Here is a 21,491-nt window from a genome sequence, read left to right as displayed (position 1 = left end):
GAGGCACCCCACAAGTAAGAGCCCAGGGGTCTGAACACTCATCCCCCACCAGCACTTTCTGAACACGGCCCAGGAGGAAGGAGCGGAACCACTGTATAACAGTGCCCCCAGCTCCCAGCCCCTCGAGACGGTCCAGAAGGATGTTATGGTCGATGGTCTCAAACGCCGCTGAGAGATCCAGCAGAACTAGGAAACAGCTCTCACCTTTGTCCCTAGCCCGCCAGAGATCATCAACCAGTGCTACCAAGGCAGTTTCAGTCCCATGATGAGGCCTGAATCCCGACTGGAAGGGATCCAAATGGTCTGCTTCTTCCAGGCGTGCCTGGAGTTTTTCAGCAACCACTCGCTCAATCACCTTGCCCAAGAATGGAAGATTTGAGACTGGGCAATAGTTGGCCATCGTGGCCGCATCTAAAGATGGTTTTTTAAGAAGCGGTTTAATAACCGCCTCTTTCAGCGGGTCTGGGAAAGCTCCCTCACAGAGGGAAGCATTCACCACCCCACGAAGCCCATCGCCCAATCCTTCCCGGCTAGCTTTTATAAGCCAGGATGGGCAAGGATCAAGGAGACAAGTGGTTGGCTTCACTCGTCCAAGCAGCCTGTCCACATCCTCGGGAGTAACAGATTGGAATTGATCCCACACAACTTGACTAGACAGGACTCTAGCACTCTCCCGTCCCGGCCCTGCTCCCACAGTGGAGTCTTCCTCTTCTCGAATCTGAGCGACTTTATCTGCAAAAAACTTTGCAAAATCATTGCAGGAGATCATGTGGCCCGTACTGGGCCCTGATGGAGCAGGTGGTTCCGCTAAATTGCGAACCACCTGAAAGAGTCTCCTGCTGCTGTTTTCCGCAGATGCAATAGAGGCGGTGAAGAAAGTCTTCTTCGCCGTTGCTATCGCCACTTGGTAGGCTCGACATTGAGCTCTAACCCGTGTCCGGTCAGATTCAGAATGGGTTATCCGCCACCGGTGCTCTAGCCGTCTCAACGATTGTTTCATTGCCCTCAGATCCGTGGAAAACCACGGGGCTGTCCAGGCTCCATGCAATCGGAGAGGGCACCTTGGAGCCAAACAGTCAATAGCCCTGGTTAACTCCACATTCCAGCGGGCCACCAGGGAATCAGCTGAAAGGCCATCAACGTGGGATAAAACATCCCCTACCACTCTCTGGAAACCATTTGGATCCATTAAGTGGCGGGGGCAGACCATCTGAATCGGTCCCACCTCCCTGCAGAGGGGAAGGGTCGCAGAGAAGTCCAGTTGCACCAGGAAGTGATCTGACCATGGCACTTCTTTGGTTTTGCTTTTACTTAGTGTCAGATCACCAACATCCATAGAGGTGAACACCAGGTCTAAGGCATGTCTGCGGCTATGAGTTGGGCCAGACTTATTCAGGGACAGCCCCATGGAGGCCATGCTTTCCACGAAGGCCCGAGCAGCCCCTTGTAAGGTCGTGTCGGCATGGATGTTAAAATCCCCTAGGACAACCAAACTAGGTGTCTCCAGGAGAACATCCGCCACGACCTGAAGCAGCTCGGGCAGGGAATCCTTGGTGCAGCGGGGAGGTCGGTACACCAAAAGGAATCCTGTACTGCCCCTATTGCCCAACTTCCAGTACATGCACTCAGAGAACTGGGTCTTTCCAATAGGACGCCTGGTGCAAACTAATGACTTCCTAAAAATCACTGCAACCCCCCCTCCCTGCCCACAAGGCCTGGGTTGCTGTGCGTAAGAGAAACCTGGTGGACAAGCAGCGGCAAGGACAGGCCCATCTGCTTCATCCAACCAAGTCTCTGTTACACATGCCAGGGAAGAGGAAGAGGAAAAAGTAGTCCATTCATTACAATCTTTCTTATAGTTTATGTTTCCAGAAAACACGTGCAAAACAGCATTCTACAAGTGGCAATATTTGGTGGGCAGCACAAACTGCCCAGGAGTTGCGATCTTGTTCTCCAAACATGTCCTGTTTGATGCAGAGGTGGAGAAGATTGAAATCAAGGGACTTTCTCTCTCTCTCTCTCTCTCTCTCTCTCTCTTTCTTTCTTTCTTTCTTTCTAGAATGGGTAAATGGCAGACTTCTTGACTTTTAGACTATAACTCCCATCATCCCTGACCATTGTCCATGCCAGCTGAAACCAATGGCAGTTGGAATCCAACAACATCTGGAAGGCCACAGGTTCACACAACAATGTGCCTACGTTTTTCCCCAACAAACATTTTATATGTTAAAACATTATACTACTGTTTATTAAAACAAGCTGTAGAGACTTTAAACTAGGTGGTTGTGATGTTCTTTCAGATGCACCAGTAAATACTGGTCAGGTTTCTTCAATATAATTTTCAGTACAGATGTCAGATTTACTTATTTTATATTTCATTTATTTTACAGTCAGAAGGTAGGGTTTTTTTGTTTTGTTTTTACAAATTTCTGTATGATGATCCTGTTCTGTGCTGGCTGTATCACACAGCACTCCTGGTTGTACTGCTTCTGGCTGAGGCTCCATCCTCCTTCACGAACCTCCCTGAGGTCTTCCTGCTAAAACATAAGAAGCCTCTTAAAGAGATATCACCACAGTGGGCATTTACAAAATTACAATTATTGTAGCATTATAAAGCCCAAATGGACACATGCAACACTAAAGTCATAGACGCATCCAGGGGAAGCAGCAACTGTAAGAGATATTTAGCAACTCTGTACTGTAATCAAAAATGTAAACGTATTTGTATGTGCCACTTTTTAGTCTATGGTCCATATATCTTCAGAGGATCTCATCTGCCAGCAAAACAAAATTTAGCACATCATAGCACCATCACTGGATTGACTATGCAGCTGTTCTTTGTACACTTTATACAAGCAGTGGAGGACCTCCATATTTTTATGGAAACTAGTGCCCCTCCACCATCAACATTTAGTTTTTACAGACAAGTTATCAGATGATCTAGATAATTATTTTGAAGAGAATATAGCTATGAGTTGAGGGTGCCAGATTCAATCTATGCTTGGAGTGTTAATATTGGCTACCAGACACTGGATTTAGAGAAGTGTCAAAATACAGGCCAAACCAGCTTCTCGGGTTCAGGAAATTGCCTGGGAGATCAGCCTTTAACCAAAGGCAAAGGGAAGGAATGGGGCATCAGGAAAGTCAGAGGGAGGGGACTCTGTGCCAGACATAAAATGGGAGGGGCCCCTTCCTCAACCCAGAGTTAGTTTGGAAGACAAAGGAGGGTTTTGAGGTAGAGTTTTGGAGTAGAGTTTTAGGATCGTAGTTGGTGATGGTGTGGGCTGGAGCTGAATAGTCGCAGTCGGTAAATGCAGCAAGCCAGAGAGAAGCATAGCCATGGCTGGTCTCTTTATGAATCCTAGGCTGCTGTGTGATGGGAGAAGCCCATCTTGGGGTCTCGATGGTGTAAGCTCTCCCATCATAGGCTCAAGTTGTATATATGTGTCAATGAACCATATACCATAAGGTCACCACAGTCTCCACCATGCCTCATTTCCAAACCCTGGACCCCTGGGATCTTGGAGACTGGGGTGGTGTGCAACGATATTAAAGGTCAAATGAAGGCTGTGGCTGTCAAGGGCACCTAGAAATCTACTATTAGGGGAAGTGAATTTAGTGAATTTAGCTCACTTAAAAAACCACACTGGGGAAACAGATGAGGGCAGAAATAACCTCCCTACAATGTCAACACATAATCACAAATTCAGAAGGCATTCATTACAAGCTCAGCAAAGAACAAAAGAAAAGCTAGACCTGGTGGAAACAAAGTCCCAAATCATTAGCTTATCTCAAGCAAACATCCTTTGAATTTGGCAACTGAGCATCAAGGCTTCTGGCACTCACTTTGCACGAAAACAAACACACTGGTCCTGTCTATCAAAAATCACAACAGAGACAAAATAACCTTCTGACAGTATTATTGAAGATTGTACAGATTATGTACTACTATACCCTGATTAGTTAACCCCGACACAGTCAGGAGGACACAAACTTGTCTATAAAAGGCCACAAAAGAAACCAGAAAATAAACCAGCAAACCTTGATACAGATGGAAAATTTCTCTGGAAGTCATGGCTGTTGTAAAATAAAATCTGACATCTGGGGAAACAGCACAAATAAACAGTTGTGGTTGATAGAAAAAGGGGAGAAGGCAATCCTAACTAAGAAGCTTTTTATTCTTCTGTATCAATTAAACTATCCCATGCTGATCCATGTATCTGCAACTTCTAGGCTTGATCACTCCAGCAAACTCTCTATGGGGCTCCCCTTGAAGATGACTTGAAAGCTTTAACTGGTGCCAAATGCTGCAGGACATCTCCTGATGGGAACCTCCCAACAGCAGCCAGGAAGTACTGCATATTCTTCTCAGGGACTATGGGGCTTGAACCAGCAATGTCTGAGGCCAGTCTAGCCTAGGGAGTGGCCTCAGAAATTGGGAACTTGGTCCTCTTCAAATAGGGATAAGCACCACCAGTCTCTGCAGTGTGAAGGGTTTTGATAGGATAAGGCTGGTATATATAATACTAAGAAACTGGTCTTCTCCCCCTGTCTGCTTCCCTTCCAGTCAAAAATACACTGCTTTGGGGGGGGGGAATGCAGGGGTACGCATACCCCTAAACATTTTGTGAATCTAAGTTCGGCCTCATTGAGCGGCAGTATTTCAATATGAGTAGGAAAATGAGAGTACCCCTGAACATTTTTTTTTGGGGGGGGGGGGAGCACTGCAAAAGAATACAACCTGTTGCTTGCCTCATTTCCAGGCCTGAATTTGGGCAAGGCTGCCTCTAGCTTGGCCCTAACAGTTTGAAGTTTCAGCTGAGAGACTTGAAATCAAATAACCCTTTTGGCTGGCTCCCATCAACCTGTACTCTGTGTTCAATATCTAATCAATTAATTGGCTAGAAGAGCCAGCTAAGCCCAGGGACAATTGGAGTGGCAGAGCTGCTGCCATATCCAAAGCCCTGCCAGCCAAGGCAAAAGACAGGAGACATTTTCTTCCTTTAATATTTTTTTCACTGTGCCAATTCCTTGTTTGGCCCTGCTTGGCCCCCCGAACACCCCTGTGCTTGGGAGGAATACCATTGGTGGTAGCTTCCAAATAGCCTGTACATTCAACAAGGGCTTTTGTGGTAGTGAAGCCAGGAGAAGGGACAGCTTTCCAGCCCCTTCCATGAGCACAGATTCAGGGGCTAGTATTGTGTTTTCAGCACACAAATTGACTGTGTAAATGCTTTCAACATTAAAATTAAAATTAGTTATATCCTATTGGAGATATTAAACGGTGTTTCTGTGCGCTGCTCTGGTTTCACCAGAAGTGGCTCAGTCATGCTGGCCACATGACCCAGAAAAATGGTCTGCGGACAAACGTCGGCTCCCTTGGCCAGTAAAGCGAGATGAGCGCCGCAACCCCAGAGTCGTCTGCAACTGGACTTAACTGCCAGGGGTCCTTTATTAGAGGTGTACTTCATTTGAAAACAACTTTACAAGTTGTTTAAAAACAACTTTGTGTGTTAAATTTACCCATGAAGTTGTTTTTATAGAAATACAACTCTAAATAGGATAGAAGAAAGCTTCTTATTGACGTTTTTTGTCATGGAGGTGCTGCAAAAGTGGATAAAAGTGTCCACTCATTCAGAGTGAGGGTAGAGAGCTTTATCCTCATTCTGAACTGTCTTTTTGGTGTCATGTAGCCACATCTGATGGGTAATGTGGCATTTTGACATAACCATGTTCTCTATAGTCCTTCCCTTGTGACAAACGGTATGTAGGTCCTTCATGGAACTTTGGGTGGGCCTGGTTCCCCATGTGTGACATCTGAACAGGGCTAAAGTGATCTCTGATTGGCTGGGATTTGATTTCCAAAAAGGAAGATCCAGTTAATTCCAGAACACAGTAGCGGCGAAGCACTTGCTGATTAGGTAGACAACAGCTCTTGGAAAAGGGTGTGTGTTTGTGTGTGTGCACCTGTTGGGAGAACATCCCCACCTCCCTTAAGGATGATATTTCACACCGAAAATATCTGCAGGCAATGATTCAGAACAATCTTATATATCTTTCTGCTCCAATGTTTGCTGACATAATGTTTTCTATTTGTAATACATGATGGCAGGAGTTTGTATGGATCTGTTTCATGCAGCTCTCTTTTTAAAAGAATGCCTTTGAGTTGCCCGAAAACATCCATAAACAACGGTTGGATCTGGAATCTTCCTCAACATTTGTATCAATGTGTAATTTTTGTGTGCCAAGAGTGGTGCCTGCTGGGCTCTGAGCCCAACCACAACTATGCTCATCACCTCACTATTCAACATTTGAGGAATGGTTTTTGAAAATGCCACATTTTACTACTTCTGGGGAAAGCTGGAATAAATGGTTGAATCAATGGGCCTCTTGCATGCAATGGCAGCATGATGGGATCAGACTTCATAATGTGGCTTTCTATAATATAATTCATTTGTGTGTGCTATTTTCATTAATGTATACATTGTGCACACTTTAACCTAATATAAATGTTTTATGCACTTTATTTTTTGTTTGGAGTACTGCACCACAAAAGTTAATGAAGTGCACATTTTGAAGCGCCTCTGCAGTTTCATATATTGTTTCAGAGAGTGCAAATTTGGTTGGAACTCAATTTCTTCCCCCTGTCTGCTCTGGCACCTCCACATACAGTGGTACCTCTGGTTAAGAACTTAATTCGTTCTGGAGGTCCGTTCTTAACCTGAGCTACCATTTTAGCTAATGGGGCCTCCCGCCGCCGCCGCTGGACAATTTCTGTTCTCATCCTGAGGTAAAGTTCTTAACCCAAGGTACTACTTCCAGGTTAGCGGAGTCTGTAACCTGAAGTGTTTGTAACCCAAGGTGTTTGTAACCCAAAGTACCACTGTACTGGAATTATTACACATCTCCATTTGTTAGCTATTAACTATTCAGAGGATACAAAGAACCGCTCTTGCTGCAGCACTTGCATGGATCTCCTAGGTGTCTAGATTTGGTCAACGTGTTGCACAACTATGTTCCAACTATTTCCCTTTTGCCTTTGAAAATGTCATTCTTATAGATTTTAGCAGAACCTGTTTGCCCATGGGCTTATTTTCAAAACCAGCATTTCCCCCAGATGGCTTCCAATCAAGATTATTAAATAATAATAATTATAATCAAAGCTTTTTTTCAGCGGGAACTCTCCAGGACTCAGTTCTGGCACCTCTCAGGTGGGCGTCATTCCCATTCTAAGAGAACAAGGGAGGTGTTCATGGTAAGTTCTGGCACCTTTTTAAAAAGAAATATAGCACTGATGATAATAATAAATTTTAAGTGAAAACACCACCAATCTAGTAGACTTCTTGGCACAGCTGCCAATTGGTTATTTGATGTTTGCAGTGATCACCACTCAAAGCTAGCCTGTATCGGTTTGGTAGCTGTTGATTTAAATTATTTCAGCATTTTAGAACCATTAACCTGGGTGGATAGAACTGCTGGCTTAGCCAAGGCACAGGCAAGATTTCACAGAACAAGAATTCTTATGTTCTTTGTACTGGAGCCTTGCTTTGGGCTTGAAAATCTTGTGTCACTATGGGAGGCGGAAGCACCAAAGCTTTGTAGAACTTGGAGAAACATTTGCAACAGCTTTTGACTGAATAATCATAACAGCAAGCAGGTGCTTATATATAATTGTTCCTTGAGGGAGCTTCTGGTATCATTTGTGTGCCTCAAAGGATGTTCTTCCAGAGCTATCCATCTGAGAAACATAAAAATGACTCAAATTGCTCAGTTGGTTTTATTTCTTATCAGAAAGTGTCCAATTCAGGATTTCTTTGTTGTTTAGACATCTTAAGCAAGAAGCATAAAAATGGCACTGTTTATGTCCAAAATGGCTCCTTTTGTGTGAGTGAATACAGATGCTCTCCACCTGTGTATGCACTGTGCCAATTTGATTTGTCCCATGGAAGTAATCAAACTTTTTTTTAAAAAAATGAGATATCTGTTTCCTTTCTCAAACGCCACTTTTTCAACAGATTTTACCAGTGGGGTGTGTGCTTTTGATACACTGTGATATTTGTCCATAGACCTAACAACAACAAAGAACTGAAAAGATAGATTGCTCATATTGTTACTCTGAAAGGCTTAGTTGCAAACCTAAGTTGCACTCCTTCCTTGAAAGTCAGATGGCAACCTTATTTATACACTCTCAGGGGCCAGCATTCACTCCAGGCAATGCTTGAGGGTCAGAATTCTATCTGACCAAGAAATGGGTGCCCTCATATCCTCAAACTCCGTTTTAAAACTGGGACGATATAGTAGATTCAGAGCACCTGCAGTAGTTGGGACACAGCAGTGTAATGACATTAAGACCCAAATGAGAGGCATTAGCATTCAAGTATTCTTTCGGTTCTGAAAGGTTTTGGTTTGTAAAAGATGGCGACATATTCATTTTCTCTTCTGCCCTTCAGTATTCTCAGCCAGGCTCACAACAACAAAAATAAAAACACAGTAAATATTGGGTGGGGTGATATCAAGGGGCCTGATTCAGCCTCTGGGCCACACAACTCTCATATTTACTGAGAAATGCTACAATTACAGTATAAGTTGTAAATCTTATTTACACAATATGATCCTACGTAAATTTACTCAGAAGTAAGTTCTGTTGAGTTCAATGGGGCTTATCCACAAGTGAGTGAATATAGGATCATAGCCTCAGGGGCAGAATGAGTCACTGCCCACAACATCCTTCTCAGAGAGTACATATGAGGCACACGTTGTAGAATGAGGTGGGGATGAGCCAGTGGTGTAGCATTGGTTGCTGGCATCCAGGGCACATGCGTGCCGGGGAGGGGGGGCACTAGCCTAGCCCTTGCTGCCGACACCACCAGAGTAACCCCACACCCACTGGAGCAAAGCGGGGCTGCGCTGAGCCACCTGCCTGCCCACACAGGGGGGAGCCCAGCTGGCTGCCGTGGCCATTAGCAGATGGAAAGCAGCACCGGGCCAGTCCACACTGGGGTCACCTGCATGAGGGTGCCTGGTTCACGCCCCCTCAAAAATTGTGCACTCGGGGCCACGCCCCTCTGGTACCCCCCCCCACGCTACATCTCTGGGAGGTGGCAAAGTTGATGGTGCCATGTGAGACTGCAAAAGTGTGGGATCCCAGGCTCCTATGCATGCAGTGTAGACAAGAACAGCCCCCTACCCCTGACACACGATGGGGCAGCTTCCACCCACAGGAAGCTCAGAATGCATCTAATATGCCTGCATGCAAAGCCGTTTTGTATCTATTGCTTTGCTGCATTTTTGTAATTTTCTTATTTAATTATAAAGAAAAGCTGGTTGGGATTTTATACATACATACATACATACATACATACATACATACATACATACTTGCAATAACTAACTAGAGATGTTGCCAAAAGTTGTCCTGGGAATAGAAGTCTTAGGGGCTTGTAATGCTCACCTCAAATACAAGACGCCATTACAGAACATTTTGGGTGGCTCAACTTAAATGACAACAGTTAACTCCCATCTCCCAGCTCCAGAGGCCATATCTAACTCCTCCCTCCTTCCTGCCATGGTTGCTTTTATCTTTTTAAACTTTTCAAAAACCACTAGTTTAGCCTTCAGATAGTTTGGGAGCCATACCGTTATGCAGATAAATGCGTTGTTGTTGTTGTTGTTGTTGTTGTTGTTGTTGTTGTTGATGATGTTTGGTGGTTTAGTCGTTTCCGACTCTTCGTGACCCCCTGGACCAGAGCACGCCAGGCACTCCTGTCTTCCACTGCCTCCCGCAGTTTGGTCAAACTCATGTTGGTGGCTTTAAGAACACTATCCAGCCATCTCGTCCTCTGTCGTCCCCTTCTCCTTGTGCCCTCCATCTTTCCCAACATCAGGGTCTTTTCCAGGGAGTCTTCTCTTCTCATGAGGTGGCCAAAGTATTGGAGCCTCAGCTTCAGGATCTGTCCTTCCAGTGAGCACTCAGGGCTGATTTCCTTAAGAATGGAGAGGTTTGTTCTTCTTGCAGTCCATGGGACTCTCAAGAGTCTCCTCCAGCACCATAATTCAAAAGCATCAATTCTTCGGCGATCAGCCTTCTTTATGGTCCAGCTCTCACTTCCATACATCACTACTGGGAAAACCATAGCTTTCACTATACGGACCTTTGTTGGCAAGGTGATATCTCTGCTTTTTAAGATGCTGTCTAGGTTTGTCATTGCTTTTCTCCCAAGAAGCAGGCATCTTTTAATTTCATGACTGCTGTCACCACCTGCAGTGAACATGGAGCCCAAGAAAGTAAAATCTCTCACTGCCTCCATTTCTTCCCCTTCTATTTGCCACGAGGTGATAGATGCATAAGCCTGTCTAAGAGAAGTCTTAAAACTGCGATCCTGAAAATAAAACCAAAAACACTCAATTATTTTTTCTTTAATTTCACAGTTTCTACAGCTGTCAAGGGAATTACACTCTGTTAAACATGCCAATTTAAAAACTCTTTGAGATTACAATAACCACAAGATGACAATGGAGTAAGTGTAATTGAAATTAAATGCATCCAGTGGAGAATTCTCCATTTCAATGTCATCTAAATGGAGTCTAATATATTGAAACAGGGGGAAATTTGCACATGAATAAAAGCAGAGGAACTGTACAGCTGTAAAGAACTGGGCTGTCCTTCAACTTCAAAGCAGTATCAGCCAGTTTGATCACCAAACCCAAGATTATCAACCAGATCCTATGAAGGTGTGCTGTTCTCCCACTGCAGACAGTATAAGACATACATCATTAACATGTGCTGACGTCTGCAGATCAAGATCCTGTTAAAGGCACAAGAATAAAGGCCAGGAAAAAAAGTAGTAGGAGGGTTTATTAGATGACCCTGAGCAAACCAATTGCCTCCAAACTCTGGTTCCACAGTAGTAAACTGGGAGTAACCATATGAGTAGGTTCAAACCCAGGCAGGGCAATCCTAAACCCTGATATGTGCTGCTGGATAGGCGTAGGATAAGAAGGAAGCACCACACTGGGGACTCTGATGTGGTCTTGGCAGTGGTATTCTGTACAGACAACGAGTTGAGGGGATGGAACAAGGCAGTGATAGATGGAACAAAGCTGGCTGCTTTCCCAAAGAGGGGCCTTATTGGGGATCCTCTGCTGCACTATCAAAACGAAGTATGAATAACAACAACCACCCCACCTCCCTCCCTTGCCAGCTTGAGCTGCAAGGTTTCAGATATGTTGGTGGATCTCCTCTCTAGTTCACCCAGTCTTCCTAACTTTACTAAAGGTGTAATGGGCTTCAAAGATGCTCGAACTTAGGATGAAAGGGAGAAACGCGCTAAGAGGAAGGCACGCTTGGCAAACCCTCACCGTGATCAACTCCTGCCCGGGAACCAATGTCCCCCTGTGGAAGGACTTGTGGATCCAGAATTCGCCTCCACAGTCACCTACGGACTCATTGTTAAAACTATTTTTATGGAAGACAATCTTACTCGGCTACAAGTGATTGCCAAAAAGAAGAAGATCTCCCTCCCTTGCCAGCTTGAGCTGCAAGGCTTCAGATATGTTGGGTGACCTCCCCTCTAGTCCACCCAGTCTTCCTAACTGGGGCTTTGAATTGCTCCCCTGTTGATTAACTGGGGAGCATGGTGTTGTTTTTCTGAAACAGAAACTTAAAGAAACTTAAAGATGTATATTACCGTCAGTCCTTGATCTTTTTCTTCCTCAGAGATCGGGAGACACTAACACTTAAGACACTTTGGGGTGCAGTAGTGGACTGACCTTCTTCTTCCCCTGTACACTTTCATTTAGGAGGGCATGGCAAATAAAGCCCCCCAATAAAACTGACTCAATAAAATCTCTAAAATCACAGTCAGAGTAACCAGGATGAGTAGGAACCCATTTTGTGGCCTTCACTTGGCTGGGGAAGCTCCAGACCAATGGAGAAAGGCTGACTTGACTCTGCAGGCAGAGGGTGACGGAGATGAGCCTCCGACCGGTCCAAGTTGCAAAGTGGGGCTGGGTTGCTCTGTGAGTAATCAATTTAAAAAACAGGCATCTGTACTGTTAATAACAGTAATCCCTCCATCTCTCTGTAATCGTTCCTTGTTTAGGATTCTCACTTCTAATTTGCAGTTGCCAAGCTTGTGAGAGTTGCCCCAGTTGAAGCGTTGTGATTTTTGGATGGCTGCCAAGTATCAAAGAGTCTGACTAAGATGACAATGGCACCTGAAAAGCTCCAGAGCTTGGCATTTCACTCAGGGATAATGAAATTATTATTTTATGGAATTGTATTATGACACTTCTATAAATCATTTTAATGAAATGTAAATTTGGGGAGGATCAGCTGTGATTAATCAAAAAGTAGTCAAGACTCGCTGGTTGAAAGAAAATCTTTTTAATAGGGTCAAAATAGGATAAATCTTTTCTTGAGCTTAGGCACGCACACACAGGGGTTCTATTAAATGCCTTTGACGTTCTATTCATAGTTATGGAACAAAAAGCAAGGAGAAATGTCTGGCTGTGCAGCTCACAGCCAGGACCAAACCTGAAAAAATTCATAAGGCATGTATAGCCCCCTGCTAGTGAGGAAAAGCTGATTTTCTTTTCTCAAAGAAAGGAACAACACTTTCCCCACACAACCTTCCCAAGTTGGTTTAAAGTTCTCAGTCGGCAGCCAAAATATTACTCTAAATGTATGAACTCATTTAATTGGTCTTACCTTTCCACATGTCTATCATCTTACCACCTATTGCCTCTCATTTGGGAAGATCAAAGCTCTTCTAATTCAAAGGCTACCAAGGGACAATCCTGCTTTGCAAATAAAGTGCTGCCATTTCTATCCTAAAATATTAAAAAGAAGGAGTTCCAAGCTTTTACTGCAATTTGTCTTTAAACTTGTTAGAGGAACAAGGTTTGGTGAGCAGGAGGCTGTGGCAGAGGGCAGTTCAGACTCTGAGGCAGAAGCAGAGGCTGGAGGGGAGTGGGGCCAGGAGGCAGAGATCAGGCAGGCTGCTGAAGAAGCCAGGGAGCCTTCTCCTCCTGCTGCAACCAGCAGAGAAATGAAGAGGGCTGAGCAGAGGGGGTGTTATGCACAGGCGCAGTTTGTGACTGCTTGGGAAGCACCTTCAGTGCTTGCAACTGCCTTGCTGGAGCAAGACCTACAGGGAAGAGCTGCTGGTTTCTTGAAATAAAAAAAATCCTTCCAGTAGCACCTTTAAGACCAACTAAGTTAGTTCTTGGTATGAGCTTTCGTGTGCAAGCACACTTCTTCAGATACCACGAAAGCTCATACCAAGAACTAACTTAGTTGGTCTTAAAGGTGCTACTGGAAGGATTTTTTTTATTTTGACTATGGCAGACCAACACGGCTACCTATCTGTAACTGGTTTCTTGAATAAAGAGTTAATTGCACTGACACCATTATGGGTTTTATTTTGGTGGCTGATGGTACGCTTGACTCCAGCTCCTGACAGCTTGATACTTAGATGGCAGCACTGGGGATGAACAGTACTTTTTACCAGTTTCAGCAGATAAGCACTTCCTTTCAAAAAAGAAAGAAAGGATGAGGTCACTATTTTTCATGCCTTGGTAAGCCATTTAGGTTACTGCCTCCATATCTGAACATTATTCAGAAGCTGCAGCAACCACAGACTTCAGTAGCCAGCACCCACTTCCTGATTCCTCCTCAGCTCCTTGGTGGCTGCCGTGTCTTTTGAGACCAAGAATGTATCGCCACCACTTGGCAAGAGACCACCTCTTCCCAGATGAACTGAGAAGTACGGAGGGTGTCAGCAGGAGAACGGCCTTTTCTGTTGTGGCTCCCTGCTTGTGGAATGCTCTCCCCAGGGAGACCCGCCTTATACACCTTATACACCTTAAGGAGCAAGGAGAAAATATTCCTTTTCAACCAAGCCTTCGGCTAATTAACATTCAATATATATATATTAATAGGTTTGGGGGGTTGATTTGTTCTTGCTTTTATTCTTTATCTTGCATTTTTATCTTGTATTTTTATGCTGTGAAACGCCCTGAGGTCTTCGGCTGAAGGGTGGCATATAAAATAAAATCCTCTTCCAGACTTAGTTCTGGGAGAATTCCAATTCTTAACTGCATTTATTGTTTTTTATCTGCTGTTGATTGATCATCTATTCTTTAAATTAAGACTTTTGTTGCTCTTGGTGACTGATCATGATTTTATTCTTACAAAAAATTGTGTTGCTGGTTCTTTTCTAGTACTTCATATTGGTTTTATTGCATGTCACCTATATAGTAAAAACAAATACATGGCAGTTTTCAGGTAGTGGGCACATGGGACACCACTAACTTTGGGGAGTTTGCATATGTGGTCTATGCCTACTAAGGGAAGGCCTTTGTATTAAGCTTCTGTAGTCCGTAATCTTAATTGCCACCATTAATTAATGAAAGTGCCAGCAGAGTTCAACTGGGGGTTTTCTAAACTATTAATTGAAGCTCATTAATAATGTGAATTGCTACCTCGTGGGGATTAACTGGCAGCCATGAGACTTATTACACATTGGACCTCGGGTTGAACTTGCTTGCCTAGAGTTTAGATAAATCACACATGTCACCCTGGCTATAAGAGCCAAGGACACAATTCAAGTGCTATTGAACATCATGGAAAGAATTTTAAAAACTTCAGTAGATGCTGATCTGGTCTCCTATACTGAGCTGAACAGCATGATGTTGTTGGCACCCATTTGTCTTGAGAGACAATGGAGTGTTCCTCCAGGGGTAAAGACAAACTGCTGCGTTAGCAGCATCAAAATGACCTCTCCAGGGTGCAAGCCTGGGCAGTGTGTCTGGAGGTCCTGGGCTGCCCAGGCAACAAGGTCTTCCTCTTGACCTTGCTGATATGGTCCACAGGAAAGCAGAGCAATGCGTTTGACACCAGCTTGGCTGCAGAGTTGCTGAAAGGGGCCCTACAAGTCTCCATCCAACGGCCTTAGGGATTCCACTCTGGATTTCTATAGGGTTTACTCCTTAGCCTTTTCTTCTTCCACAGGTGTCCTGCAAAGCAGAGAAAGACCCCAAAGTGTTTTTTTAATATCCTACCCATAATTTTATAAATCTGTGGAGAGGGGAGAGTACAAGCTTCCTATCCACTGAGTAGCAACAGGAAAATTATTAGCTTTGAGCCCTCAATGTGTAGATTGCTTGAAGAAAGCCAGAAATGGTGGCTTGGGGATAGGACTCTGAACTCAGTTAGATGCAACCTCCCCCCTCCTGCCCCTTCCCACACACTGGACCCACCTGGTTTATTACCTGGCCGTCTATAGCCTGTGGTTTTTGTTTTGTTATGAAGTCTCAAAGAAGCTTGTGCTTAAAAGAAATACAAAGTGGCCCCGACTTAAAAGAGAAATAAGCCAAGAGCGTGGTACACCCTTTAGAACCCATCAGGTACAAAGTACTTAAAAGAGGAGAAGTGGAGGTGCAGAAATCAATGGTCTTTAATGCCAAAGCCACACAAAAACCTGTTCCTCAGCAGATTTTAAATAACAATCTAGCACAAAGGCAAGCTGAGAGAGAGAAAACAGATTGTATTTTATTCCAGTTTCTCTCTCTCTCTCTCTCTCTCTCTCTCTCTCTCTCTCTCTCTCTCTCATACTTCCCCAACAAGTTCATTTTCAATAAAAGCACACTGATGCACATATTGAGAATTAATTGTCTTTGTGATGTTCCATAAGGAGGTTGTGCAAAACATACCCAAGATTGATGGGGTTTTGTAGGATAATGCCACCCTTGGGGAATATGAATATGAGGGGAAAGTGAGCACTCACAATGTGATTGCTATCTCTTGAAACCTCAGAGAATGTCAGTTTCCTGCAGTTGCCAGCTAACTCTATTTCTTGTATGATAACACAAATCCTACCAAGAAACCTGACATGACTGTTCCCAACTTTCAGTTTCCATTTTTGAAAAGCCTTTACTCATTCTTGAATGTTAACTAACTAACAACAACAACAACAACAACAACAACAACAACTTTATTATTTATATCCCGCCCATCTGGCTGGGTTTCCCCAGCCACCCTGGACAGCTCCCAACAGAACACTAAAAACAGAATAAAACTTCAAACATTAGAAACTTTCCTAAACAGGGCTGCCTTCAGATGTCTTCTAAAAGTTGGATAGTTGTTTATCTCCTTGACATCTGGTGGGACTGCGTTCCACCGGGCAGGTGCCACTGCCAAGAAGACCCTCTGCCTGGTTTAGAGTTGAAGAGCTATCATCGCCTGTGATACACAAATAGTGTTTTGTTTTGCTTTTCCTATCTTGCTATGGTTTGCTGGTCAAATGAGGTTTTGGGGTTATGCTTCAAAAGCCTGAAAAACCAATTTGAGCTCATAGCAGAAGAAGGTGGGGGAGGATGAGTGGGCAACAATGGTTCTGCCACACCACCTTCAAAGCTCCGAAGACCAATTATTCTTACATGGAGGATAATCCAAGCTAAAATTCCTTCACATGTTTCAAAAGAGAAAGAAATAGAGAAGAGAATGCTGAATCCTAGAGATGAAGATTTCTCGCATATTATCTGCTAAGAGTGTGCATGCTGCCTCCATCAGTTGCCCGACAGGCTGATTTAAGGCTTGTTGTTCCTGAATCAGTATTCAGGTGACAATTAACAAGGCCAAGTAGTTTATATTCAAAAAGAAGAATCCAGAAGCAGCATTTGTGTAGAAGGTGCAGCCACACGTTGAATTGCAAGGTTGTCTTGCACAGCTCAAGCTAACAATGGAACTAGAGCTGAGGACAACATGGGGGTATTAGGAACTAGAGCTGAGGACAACGTGGGGGTATTAGCTAGGGATCCACCCTGTCTTCTCCTCTCCATCTGTGACCAACAGAAGGTGCTTCAGAGAGATTGGCCAGGCAAGCAAGAAGACCAGTTCACACGAAGATGGGGAACCTGTGGCCCTCAAGATGTTGTTGGACTACAACTCCCATCATCCCCGATGATCGGTCCTGCTGGCTGAAGCTGATGGGGAGTCCAACGGTCTCTCAAGGGCTGCCGTTTCACCATCCCCTGCTTTATTGGCACCTCCAAATCTACACCCTGATCGAGGTGGGCCACTTCTGCCTGCCAAATGGTAGAAGTGGCTCTTTCTCTAGCCACTTTGACCTGAGATTAGTTCCCCTACCTGGCCCAAATTAGGTCTAGCGCCGAGGGCCTTCTGGTGGTTCCCTTGCTGCAAGAAGTGAGGTTACAGGGAACCAGGCAGAGGGCCTTCTCAGTAGTGGTGCCTCCCTGTGGAACACTCTCCCAGCAGAGGTCAAGGCAATAAACAACTATTTTACTTTTAAAAGACAACTGAAGGAGGCCCTGTTTAGGGAAGCTTTAATGTCTGATGCTGTATTGTTTTTAATATTCAGTTGGAAGCCGCCCAGAGTAGCTGGGGAAACCCAGCCAGATGGGCGGGGTATAAATAAATTATTATTATTATTATTATTATTATTATTATTATTATTATGCAGTCTGCCCATGAAAACAAACAAGTTCTATCCCTGGGGCTTTCAAAGAGCATGCAAATGCACAACAATAAGATGCCCAAGATGAAAGCCAGTTGGATCTGTTAAAGGCAACATTTTTTATCTCGGAGGCAGGACCACAGACACTGAGTTTCCTGTGACATTGGCATGCACATGACATCGGGAGGAGGCCACAAGGCCTGGGGGGGGGGTCCTCTGCCACCACAGGAATGCCCAGCAGAGCCCCCCACTGCTGTGGTGAGGCCCAGTGGCCCCTCAAGTCTAGGGGGGGCTCAGCTTCATCCGCACATGATTTGGGGGCACTGAGTTGTCGTCAGCCCCATAGAGTTGGTGCCTATGGGCAGGACATGATATAATAACCTTCCCCATTGTTTGGTCAGCGCCTAGCAACTAAAGGTTCACTACTGTGATTCATTTGGATGTGAGTCAGCTACCGGTATTCATAGCATGACTTCCCTTTGCAGTACAAGTTGTGGGGGACAATGTGCATTCTTATCTGCGTTGCAGCATGGGTGGGAATGCCTTTCCCCTCCCTGTTGTCATAACAGCTTTCGCAGAGTGGAGTCTGACTATATCTGTATTGGTTTCTATGTGTTCCGCAACACTTGCAAAAATGAGACATTCATGGGAGGCAGAAAAGTGAGAGGGGAGAAGGGATGAGGGATGATGTGACACTAGGCCATTGACAAAGGCTAAATGCTGCGCTCATTCTTTTTTGGGTAAATGTAAAGCAGACTCCATTCCTCATTGTTCAACATGTTTGAAAGCCTGCCTGCCTATCTAGCATCTCTTCCTTTGCCAGCATATGTGGGGGAAGTGGCAATGCAAAGCTGAGGGGGGTAGTGATAGCGCATTTGGGGTCCTAGTGGGAAGTTATCCACTGGGAGCAGTCAAATACAACATTCCTTGCTTTGCTAGAGTGGATATGCAAGGGAAAGTTTGGTCCAGCCAAAACTTCCTGTTCCTCCTGGCCTGGAGCATCCTTCCTTGCATGTGACTAGTGGGTGGGTGTGACCTTTCCAGACCTGGTAAAAGGACAAGGCATGCAGCCATTCTCTCTGTTTTCCAGCTTCCTTTCGTCCTGTGAACTGCTGGACTGCTAACTGCAGTCACTAGGTAAATCTCCCTTATGGGGTAAACCTGTTTGTATATGTTTGAAACTTGAAGCCTAAAGCCTGCCTTCAGGGTTCACACTGTGCTCTGCCTGATTGTGAGTAAACTTTCTTTTTGTTACTTGTGAATAAGACTGCCGTGTCTTTATTCTTTTAGGAGAGATTCAAGGGGTCTTACCAGGAAAATATTAGAAGACATTTCAGTCTGGACAAGCCAGATGGAATTGCGTGTTGTCTTAAGAAACTCACACGAGTTTGCAACAAGTTTTCGGCTGGAAGAGGGAATGCAAATACTGCCATGCTAAACCGCCTTGGAAGCAGCAGTTCCAGAACAAATGTGGGCAGGTGCTGGTGAGCAGCGCACTTCTTTGGAACCCCAACCAAGTGGCAGTGCAAACTCCCAACAGCACTGCTGCTTAGAGAGCAAATGCTTGGGTACAAAAATATGTTACGGCAGTGAACGAAATTTAAAACCACCGTAATTTACCACTTGTTATCGTCTTTGTCACCTTACTCATAGACTGCAGGGGGGAATTTTGATTGGGTGCGGTGCAAAATGGGGCAAAGAATGCTGACTATTTCTGGTAGATATTTTGCTTTAGGTATCTTTTTATCCATGAGACCAGTTAACCCACAAGACTCCAGGGTGACTCCTTCCCTCATGATATGTGAAGACAAGGGCAATGCTCTTGCTCTGGGATCTTGAGGGTTAAAAAAAACTCCTAAGCAAACAAAATTGGAATCAGTTGGGATCACAATGGCTGTTGTGGACACAGCTATCAAGCAGGTGGCTGTGATGAAAAAGGTGAATAGAATGAGTGGTTTTGTGAAACCTTTTGTGACCATACTCTGAAGGGCTCTTCCCATAGCCAGTTTAGCAGGATAGGCCTAAGCAAGAAGGCAGAGCTAGAAGCAGAGTGGAAGAGTAGCTAAAGCAGTGAAGTCCTGTTGTATATCGTTCTTTAATGGAAATATTTATTGTTCATCTCTTCTGACCAGCTCATCATTAAACAGATAACTTTACACCTTTATCACACAAGCCCCAAACCTCAGCTACAAGTCAAATATGTTGTAAAAATAACGTTCATGGTGGCTTTTTTTTTTTAAGTAGAATGAACAAAAATGCAAAGGGTATTACCTACAATAGGTATTCAGAAATTTTTAAATCCACATAAAGTTAACATTTTAGACAGTATCACATACTTTTAGACAGTATCCCATGGGACACCTGCAGTGTCCCATTATGCACACTGTAGTTTTCACTGGGTCTTTAAGGCGCTTAATAGTGATGTTGCTGGGTTTTTTTCCTTTTTAAAAACTTATTTCTTAGTTCAGAAATATAAAGCTCAGGAGGTTGAAATGCTTGCAATACTGACCCCAAACATTTTTCTCCGGCTTAGAATACTATTCTTTTTTTCCCCCATATCATTTTTATTAGTTTTACAATAATGTTTTCCACTGCAATATCTCCTTTTATACATTTAGCTTTTTAGGGCCCTGACTTCCTTCAAACCTTCCTTATGATTTTCTGTCTTTCATTTCAAATTGCTTAATTTTCACTATTGAACCATTGCTTTAAAATCAAAAACATTAAAACATCATACATTCTTATTCTTATCTGCAGTGGTTTTTGTACCTTTCCTTACAAAGCTTCTTGCAATCCTACCAACGTATTTGATTGAATACAATTGTCTTTCAAATAATTTACAAATTTGTCCAATCCTTGATGAACTTTTGGTCCCGCTGTTCGCGGATTCTTCCCATCATTTTGGCCAGTTCCACATATTCCATTAGCTTCGATTGCCAGTCTTCCTTTGTCGGTAATTCCTCTTGTTTCCACTTCTGCGCTAATAAAATTCTTGCTGCCATTGTTGCGTATAGGAAAAGCTTAATATCTTGTCTGTTAATTTCTGTACCTACAATTCCCAGTAGGCAATAGGGTAATGGATCTTATTCACAGATGACCTAGCATTCAACAGGTCACCTTTTTATTTATTGCACTAACTCTCATAATACAATATATTACACAAAGGATCATAATACAGAATTCACATTGCCATTTATTTATTTATTTAAAAAACAGTATTTGCGTTTTTTTGCAGAACATCATTTAACATGAGATTTACACCAAGGTGGACCATTGTTAAAAAAAAAAGAAGCAAGGTAAAAAGAATAATGTTATTTGTTTTCATGAATTTTCAGGAGACTATATAACTCACTATAATCGCTGAAGTCTATAGACTTCTGGGTTCATAATGGGCTGCTTCATTGAGAATGTGTTTCATAACTCATTTAATGCTCAGTTCAATATTGCTTGACTGGAGACACTTCATTTACCTTGGAGTCCTTTTTATTTGTTCTGTTTCAGAAATGGGACTTGGTGATGAAGAGCCCTTGGCAGATATATTAGTCCAAGGAAAGTGTGCATCACATGAGTAGAGGTGAGGGATGAGTTTTGCTCTAGGTAAAGTTCCCTTGGAACTTTAAAACGGAGCTCATCAACAGTCTGAAGGATCTAAGGATCTGAACTCTGCATTGCCATGGCCATGGGAACACAGAAGAGAAAGGCGATGTCTCTCCAGAGACAGAACTTTGAACGGCAGCAAGCATTTTAGATGAATAAAACCGTTGAAGTGGAGAACTGAATCCTGTATTAGCCTCACAACTAGCTGTCCTTCTGCAGTAGATGTCTTCATTATGCAACTGAAGGCATCCCTGGCTAGTGAAAGATGTTGTGTTCCTCCAGAATTCCACAGATTACATCACATCCATGCTTCTTTGGATGGTGGCCTCTGTCTGTTGTTGGATTACAGCTCCCATCAGCCCTGACCATTGGGCATGCTGATTGGGGATGCTGGTGTAAACAGAGTGTGAAGGGAGT

The 21,491-nt window shown here is 43.9% G+C and overlaps 1 long non-coding RNA gene across 3 annotated transcripts; it reads left to right on the top strand.

Annotated features, from left to right (window-relative positions):
• Positions 1 to 17,780: 17,780 nt before the first annotated feature.
• On the top strand, positions 17,781 to 21,158 carry LOC308485014. Of its 3 annotated transcripts, none has more exons than XR_013990298.1 (3): positions 17,781 to 17,919; positions 18,768 to 18,961; positions 20,979 to 21,158. It is a non-coding gene; the product is annotated as an uncharacterized lncRNA (long non-coding RNA). The 3 variants fall into 3 exon arrangements; XR_013990299.1 differs by lacking the exon at positions 17,781 to 17,919 and adding an exon at positions 17,961 to 18,137; XR_013990300.1 differs by lacking the exon at positions 17,781 to 17,919 and adding an exon at positions 17,968 to 18,010.
• Positions 21,159 to 21,491: the final 333 nt, after the last annotated feature.

The sequence above is a fragment of the Podarcis pityusensis genome (genome assembly GCF_964106645.2).
Source record: "Podarcis pityusensis genome assembly, chromosome: 9".
Taxonomy (NCBI): domain Eukaryota; kingdom Metazoa; phylum Chordata; class Lepidosauria; order Squamata; family Lacertidae; genus Podarcis; species Podarcis pityusensis.
Note: the sequence above shows the minus strand (reverse complement) of the source record. Positions and strands in the feature narration are given on the sequence as shown.